Source organism: Symphalangus syndactylus, chromosome 19, assembly GCF_028878055.3.
Source record: "Symphalangus syndactylus isolate Jambi chromosome 19, NHGRI_mSymSyn1-v2.1_pri, whole genome shotgun sequence".
In the NCBI taxonomy this organism is placed as follows: Eukaryota; Metazoa; Chordata; class Mammalia; order Primates; family Hylobatidae; genus Symphalangus; species Symphalangus syndactylus.
Window position 1 is genome coordinate 59,635,919 of NC_072434.2, and position 8,268 is coordinate 59,644,186.

The 8,268-nt window shown below is 48.7% G+C and overlaps 1 protein-coding gene across 2 annotated transcripts in view; it reads right to left on the reverse strand.

Moving 5' to 3' along the window:
• PTPN14 (protein tyrosine phosphatase non-receptor type 14) overlaps positions 1–6,179 on the reverse strand; it is a 204,859-nt gene extending 198,680 nt beyond the window's left edge. For both annotated transcript variants that reach the window (XM_055234105.2, XM_063613915.1), the window contains exon 1: positions 5,546–6,179. The gene's annotated coding sequence lies outside the window, so the exon portion shown is untranslated. The remainder of the gene's footprint in view (positions 1–5,545) is intronic.
• Between the last annotated feature and the right edge of the window lie 2,089 nt (positions 6,180–8,268).

Here is an 8,268-nt window from a genome sequence, read left to right on the forward strand (position 1 = left end):
TGGGATCTGTTACTGGGGTTTGAGAAAAGGGATTGAGGGTGCTAAGAATGACAGGTTGAAGAAAACTCCAAATGCCTGGCTTGAGCAGCTAACTCAGTAGATAGCAATATCACTGAGATAGGTAATTTGGAAGCAGCACATTTTGTGACAAGAAACTGGAGAGTTCAAGTTGAGACAGGTAGGATTTGGCGTGTGTAGCAGACACTCAGACGGATCTAAGCACCAGATAAACCCAACTGTTTGGTAGCAAGCGGAGAGGTCTGGACTGGAGATGATAGCCAAGGAGATCCAGTAACGTGGAAACATCTAATTAGTGCTTTACATGAACCTGGCTAGGGATACAAGGCCATTAACCGAGCCTCTCTGCAGCTCTAAAGCAACTAGGAACGGAATCATTCAAACTGGTGCAGTGAAAAAGTGACCACCATACCAAGCCTGAGGAACAGGGGTGGGTGAACCAAGCAAGACTTCTTAGCTCAGTGCTTCTCAAAATGCAGTTGGTCAGGACCAAGAGCATCACCCAGGAGCTCTTTGGAAATGGAAATTCTCAGGCCTACCTTAAATGTGCTGAATCGAGAAACCGAGGTAGGCATGGGGAACGGCAACCTTTGTTTAACAAACCCTGCAGGTGATGCTCACTGGAGGTTGACAATCTACTGCCTTGGCTAATGCCCCAATTACTCGAGGAATGTGGTGTGAACAAATTAACCCCCAAGAGATGAATTTCCAAAGACACAAGGAAATTAAGTAGAAGTAAAGTACACATTTCATACGAAAATGTGCATTAGGAATTTTGGCTAATTTTCAACTGTAAGTAATTTTTCCCTGTGAACGCAAAACTTGTGAGGCAAAGTAGATCAAGTCAGTGGCCCACATGGTACGGCTTCCTAACTTAGGAATACAGTTCAGCACTAAAATCTCAAACAATCTAAATGTGAAGAGGATATTTTTCTACTTAGAGATGATGCTACATCACCAAAGGATCCTTTTCTCATTTTCTCACCAGACTCCTCCCTATGGACCAACATAAAGCATTTATGGGATGGCCAGCTAGGGTTACGGCTCTCTGGATATGCAGTAGTCCTCTGGGTCAAACTAATTGACCAGGCTCAGGATGAAACTCTTGACCTGGGCCTAATTTAGCCCCTAAGGAAACTAAGCTAAATCAACCACATATCAAATTTTACATGTAAGGTTGATCTAAGAATGGCTATGAAATGTTTTTTCCAATTGCAAGGATCCTGAAGAAAATCAAACAAAAGCTTGAGAGGGGAAGAAAAGTCAAGAAACACAGAACCAACAGGAAAAAGGAAAGGAAAGTAAAACAATGTTAATATGCCATTTATAACCCAACTTAGAGCCAGAATTACCCTTATCACACAAAAAGGCACTTAGTCACTATTACCTTTTACACAGCTACTCTGTGTCCTTCATCCACAAGCATTGCATCATATCCTTTAATTCAGAATTATAAATAATTGTAAGATTATTTATTTTCATAATCAGCATGCATGCAATATATGGCAAAGGCACTGCTGGTCTGGGCAAGATACATTTCCTCTCCCCTCCTATTGCAAAAATCCAGGTCAGGCCTGCATGTTCCTGGGCTCTCTCCCCCTGATTCCCCAAAGGGGTAGGATACCTTCATATGATCTCCAGGCCTGCACGCAATCCCGCAGAAAAGATTTAACCAATTCTTTGCCATCCTGTTTCAAGAACACATGCTGCATACCTGCCCTTTCTTCTAACATTGTTCTAACATTGTTCATTTCTTCTAACATTCCCTCCCGCTTTGAGGTTGATATGAAGATCAATGATTTAATGTTTGTCAAATACTCTGGGCTTCTCAGATGAAAGACATCATTAAAGTTCAGATAACCAGTGGCTGGCATTACACTAGAAGTGTTGCAGTTTACTCTTTCTATTTGGGCTTCAAAAAGGGAAATCAAGGCTGCAAAGATACAGCAGCTAGCTTTTGTACTCTTGTTAAAGGCAGACAGAGTTATCCTAACATTCTTTAATTAACTAGATTTCAACAATAGAAATACAAGGATCCTTATATAAAACACTGGACCGTCATTACAGTAAGAAGTACACAAGGAAAAGGATCTTTTTCTCTGCCCTTCTAATCTCTCAGTGGCTTTCCCTCCTCAAACTTCTCTACTGCCTGGTCCCCCACCTCTCAATTTCCTCTTGTAGGAGGAGCCACATGGCAGCTGCCAGACAACATGTTTGTTTTGAGCCAATAGACTGGAAAAAAAAAAAAAAGTCAAAAACAAAGCTTTATGTGTATGTTGGCACACATGTGAATTCAGGCTGCTGAAAAAAATCACACACAAAGAGCACATTCATGGCCACATACAAGTCCTTGAACATATAAATAGCCATCCTTGACCTATTATTCTGTGTGAGGCACTGTTATACAGCATGACACTGAATTCTCCATACATATCCTGACAGGCCAAATGTTACCAGATCCATTTTGCAGATGAAGAAACTGAGTCTCAGAAGGGCTATGACATTCATCCAACATCACACAGCTAAAAAATGGCAGAGCTAGAATTCCAACCTAGCTATATTTCAAACTCCCAAACCTGGACCGCCTGCTCCAGCACACTGACAGCCAGGAAAAGCTACAGAACTTGCCACACATACCCCTTGGACCACTCAATAAGCCCTCCATGGGACGCATACAGAGGAAGCGTAAATTAAATCAATTTAAATCCGTAAGGGGAGATCCAAAAGCATATTTTGACATTAACTTGAACCTCCTCCCTACCAAAGCTTTAGTGTTTGTTTTCCCTCATTCCTTAATTGGCTAATTAATTATTTCATCTTCTCTCTTTCTCATGCCTTATCTCTAACAAAGCTCACAGCACTGTTTTGAGGCTTAAAATGAATTTGTTAAACACACAGCATTTGGTGACTAAGTAATGAAGCTCAAATGCAAGAATTTGATGAAATCCTTGTTCAAAAATGACAAGAATATGGAACCCAGGAGGGCTATAATATGCAATCAAAGGGTTGATGTTTGCTTCCCTGGAGCAAATTTAAACCTCTAATAAGGAAAGAAAGCACTGGAAAATAAGAAATCCTCATAGTTCTTGACACTTAGCCCGTCCGTTCAGGGCAAGTAAGAATTACTCCAAAAATTCTGATTTTTCTCTGAATTCCTTATGGTGCTTCCCTATTAAAAGTCTAACTGTCCTTTCTATTACAGCTACCAGTGTGACACAGTATGCACAAACCTGAATAACTCAAGTGTTAATAATAATTACATGTTTAAGCCAATGATGGAAACTGGGCAAATGCCTGGGATTAGCAGGAATGGGCTTCTCTTCAGCCATTTCTCTCATGCAGGTCCCTACACCTTCAGGAAAACTTCTGTGAAGGGGCTGTTCTTGAGATAAGAAAAGATGCTGGTAGAGGGGCTTTAACTTTGGATAAACACCCAAAGTTGCAGGAAGTCAGTGTGTTCTTCCCACTCTGATGTACTGGCCTGAGGTCACCAAAAGCTGGATGTCTGCCACCTCAGCCAGGACTCAGCCACTATGAACAATACTACAACACCACTTCAGTCCAGTGAAGAGACACCCTTGAAAGGCAAACCACGTACAGAATGCTACTGCATTGTAAGAAACTTTTCTAGGCAGGATTTGCTGAATCCTGGGCCATTAGGCTACAAAAATCTGCAAGAAGATAGTGTTTTCTATTTTCGTAAAGTTTCAGAGAAAAGAACGACTTTAGCACAGCTGTGCTAAAGCAGTAGTAATGACTTAAAAGCAGAGAAAAGTATAACAAACTTAGTGACATACAGATGAACTAATTTTGCACCTCATGGCCACCCATTCAGACTGGGCAAAAAGGGCATCATGCCATTCAGCTCCCGCTCATTAAGGCTGTCATTTCTATGGCACAAACTTCAACCCCATCACCAATCAATTAGGTAACTTTATAATACAAGGTCCGTAATGCTGCTGTATTACCACACCTACGGCTGTCAAACAGCCTTTTTAAAAAAGGAATCATTGCTTGAATGTGGGGGACAAAAAAGAAGAAGAATCAATACCATTTTAATGAAACCCAGCATGGGCCAATTAAAATTTAGATGATCATACAACAGCTGCTTGTGGTAAAACAGCAGCAGGCATGGAGGTATATCCAAAGAGGGCGGCCTTGGCTCCTCTGTAAGCTACTTGTGGTTCCCATGAGCGGCTAACGTGCTTCTAGATTAATTTCTGATATTGGGGGTGGAGAGAATGCTATCCCAGCAACACTGCACCAACATGGCCATAAATGCCCCTCGGGTCCCCAGATGGCTAGGGAAACTTTCTATCCTTCTTGTGTTCACTCTGCACAAGCTGTTTCCTCTGCCTGGAATACACCCTCCAGATGAGCACAACCTCCATCCTCTAAGTGCAGTGCACGCCTCACCAGGACCAAGCTCGCCTCAGACTCTCACAGAACCCCTCTTCCATGCATTATCATTCTTCACCGGCCTTCAAGTTTCCTCCACTAGGCTGCAGACTCCTGCCCTGTAATCTCGTTTAGCATCTTTCTATCCTCTGTTCCTAGCAGAGTAGAAGCTGGGTTTGTTGGATGAATGAGTAAACTAATCCATTTCAAGAAGTTTACACATTGGTGGAAACTCTGTAACTGCCCGCACCTGCAGTCTAGAGATTCCTCACCTTCACAAAGAACCTGCGACAGCCAGTTCCTAGACTTAAGCGGAAACCCCACAATCTCTGAAATTGTAGGTGGGGATGAGAAGGTTGGAGAACAGGAACCGAAGGAAGTGAGAGGGAAAGGGAGGTAGGGGAAGCGTTACCTCACTGCTCTCTCCAAACGAAAAGCTGTAAACCCCATTTACAAGTATTCAAACCTGAGATCTGTGGGTCACGTGGGGAAGGAGAGGCTGTTAATACCCACAACTTGGAAAGTTTGAGGTGGAGACCTGATCTGAAATTGTTTGGCCACAGCTTTTTTCTACGAGCCAGCCCGACCACCCAAGTAGGAGCCTCGACGCCCAGGAGTTCGGTGGCACTACTGGGGCCTAGTGAGAGGGCAGGAAAACTCCGCTCCCCTCAAGATTCCTTCCCGGTGGTGGTGGGGGGTGATTGGGGGCGTCGGGCAGCTGCATCCCCCTACCGCTGCAGCGACCGCGACGTCGTTCGTCTTTCATCCTCTAGCCCCCAAGGTCTAGGTATCTCCAGTTGCCCTTCGGAGGCCCTCTCTCGTTCCCAAAACGCAGAAGGGAATGGAGAGAGGGGACCAGGGTGTGGGTTTAACCACAAACTCCCCAGACGGCGCTCACCTTCCAGCTCGCTCCCGGGACAAGCTTTGCGCCTCACCGCGGGCAGCTCCCACCGCGAGATAACACCCCTGCGGCCCGGCCACCCCGCGCCCCCGGCTGCCCTGCCAGGCGTCCCGGGCCGCCAATCGCAAGTTGGCGTTGCCAGCGTCTGCCCAAGTCATCTGCAGGGCGCCCGGAGCGCCGAGGCGGCCTCCAACCTCGGGCCCGACTCCCGGCTTGGACGGGGCTTACCTGTTTACATGGCCCCCGTGGCGCCCAGGAGTCCCGCGCGGAAAGGCTGTCCTTCGCCGCGGCAGAGCCCCGATTCCCCACGGAATTGATTCCAGTGGCTGGCGGAGGAGGGGCGAAGGGAAGGAGCCGCAGGAGGCGAAAGGGGAGGGAGGTTTCCGCCGCGATCCCGGCGCGAGAGTCGGAGCAGAGGCGCACCGGGGTAGAAAAGGGGAAAAACCTAAACACGGGGCTATCCCGCCCGAGGAGGCCGGGGAGGATAGCTCAGCTGGGAGGGGAAGGAGCGCCAGTGGCCACTTGATGTCTGTCTAGGGCTCCCCGAGGACCTCAGCCAGGAGAGCAGGCGGCTGAGCCAGGAGAGCAGGCGGCCGAGCCCGGAGAGCAGGCGGCCGAGCCCGGAGGAGCACAGCAACCTGCCCCCGAGTCTGCGTCCGCTGCGCTCACTCCGCGGAGAAAAAGTTGGAAAGAACTTTGAGGGGCCGGGAGAGCCAGAGCGGCAGGAAATGCGAGCGGCCGGGAGAGGAGGGAGGAAGGGGCCGTGCGAGTGGGAGGGGACGGAGCAGGCGCCGGCGGCCACGGCTCCCCCACCCCAGAGCCGGGCTCGGCGGCGCTGGGGGCCAGGAGGCGGAGGGAGCGCGGGGCGCGCGGCCGGGGGCGGGGAGGAATGCGGCCCGGGAGGGCGCGCGCCGGGGGCGCCGCGGGAGCGCGCCGAAACGTGGAGCCCCAGCTCCCGAGCTCCCGAGCTGGAGGCGCGCGGTCCTTGGGGACGTCACAGCGCTGGAATCCGAGGAATGCCGGGCTGCAGGAGCTCCTTCTGCAGGCCCGGGGAAGTCGCACACTTTTAATGGGGTAGTTTTGGAAAATGTTTTAAAAGGTGGGGGCCGAGGACGGAGGACGGGATGAAACTCCCTGGAGTAAGAGACGTGGAAGTCGAGAGGGCAAGGCGACTGCAGCCACCCCAACCCTGGGCTGCTCCCGCCGTTGGGGAGAAAGAGGCAAGGAAAGGAAGAGCCCACCTAGACTTCCGAGGACCGCAGAGACGGGGCGGCGGCAGGAACTTGCCCACCCCGACCTGCATTCAGGATAGTCCACCTTATATTGGGGAACCCTCCAAGCAGGACGCTTCATGCAGCCACCCCACAGGGGAAAACAGACCAGGAGAAAGTAAGGTGGCTTCACCAAGTAGGCAATCTCAGAGATCTCTCCCTAGAACCTCTGGGTACTGGACCCGGTGTCTTAGCCTTCTCTCCCTGCCCCCTCCTGCCCCGTAGGAATGATAAAAAGCAGCCTGTGTGCTGAGAGTTGGAAAATGTCGTTTTCCCGGTTTGTTCCATGCCACAGAATCGCCCCACCCTGCTTGGGTAGGCATTGGGAGGGAACTTCCTTAGCACTTTCGGAGGTGGAGTTAATGAGACGCAGCTGGTATGATGGAAAAAGCTCGGAGCCGGGCGACTGAACCTGGGTTTTAGGCCCTGCCCGATTGGATAACTGAGGAGTATCCCAGCCCCTGAGATCCTAGGTTTCTGTAGCTGCAAAATTAAAGAATTTGTCTAGATTTCTGTGGTCCTTTGCATTGCTACAAACATGTCTTGAGATTTATCTCTTTAAGATTCCAGTCTTTTGTTGAAAAGGGACCTTGAAGTCGTTGTCACAGAATGTATTGTCCCAAATCACTTCAGTGTCCGGCAACTCATGCAAAAATTCCTGGCCTCTTGGGGAAGAGAACTGGAAACCAAAAAGCGCGGTGGCTCACACCTGTAATCCCAGCACTTTGGAAAGCCAAGGCGGGCGGATTGGCTGAGCTCAGAAGTTCGACACCAGCCTGGGCAACACGGTGAAACCCCGTCTCTACTAAAATTCAAAAAATTTTTCGGGCGTGGCGGCGTGCGCCTGTAGTCCCAGCTACTCGGGGGCTGAGGCAGGAGAATTGCTTGAACCTGGGAGGCGGAGGTTGCAGTGGGCCGAGATCGCGCCACTGCACTCCAGCCTGGGCTACAGGGCCAGACTCCATCTCAAAAAAATAAAATAAAATAAATAAATCCGTAGTGACTCTGATTTTCTTCGAGCATCTGCCAATCTCTAGAACTATAAAGAATTAGAGAAAACGCCGAGTGCAATGCGAAAGTGATGGAAAGAAAAGGTTGAAGGGAAATCAACTTTCTCACAGTTTAAAGGAAATAGCTGTACAGACGTGCTGGGTTTCCAAAGAAAACATTAGGCAGTGCCTGACTGTGTTCCAGAAAGTGTGGAAAGCACTCCCCCATTCGTAGATGAGGAAAGTGAGGCATGAAGAAATTACCTGTCTCACTGAGGGTCATACAATTGGGAAGATATGATCAGGGCCCTAGTCTGTCGGGCCTAAAGTGCATGCTCTTAATCTCTTTGAAATTGGACCCAAACAGGATTAGGATTAAAGATAAGAAAATGCCTTCAGGCTCTCAATGTAAAACTCCGGCTTTTGCTCTTTCCTGGGAGATGGGAGGCCTCTTGCTTGGTGTCTTTTCTAGTGAAAAGACACTAGGAAATATATTTTGTTGCTCTAACATCACTGTGCTACCAAACTGAGCACAGCACCCTGAGGCTGTTGTAGCATAAAAAAGAAGCAAAGGACTTGTTGTCCTTCTTGGACAGACACAAGGGTTCCAGTTCTGCCTCTGACCAGCCTTGGGACCCTGATCAAGCCACTTCACCTCTAGGCCTGAATTTATTTTCTAAGTGGAGTGTGG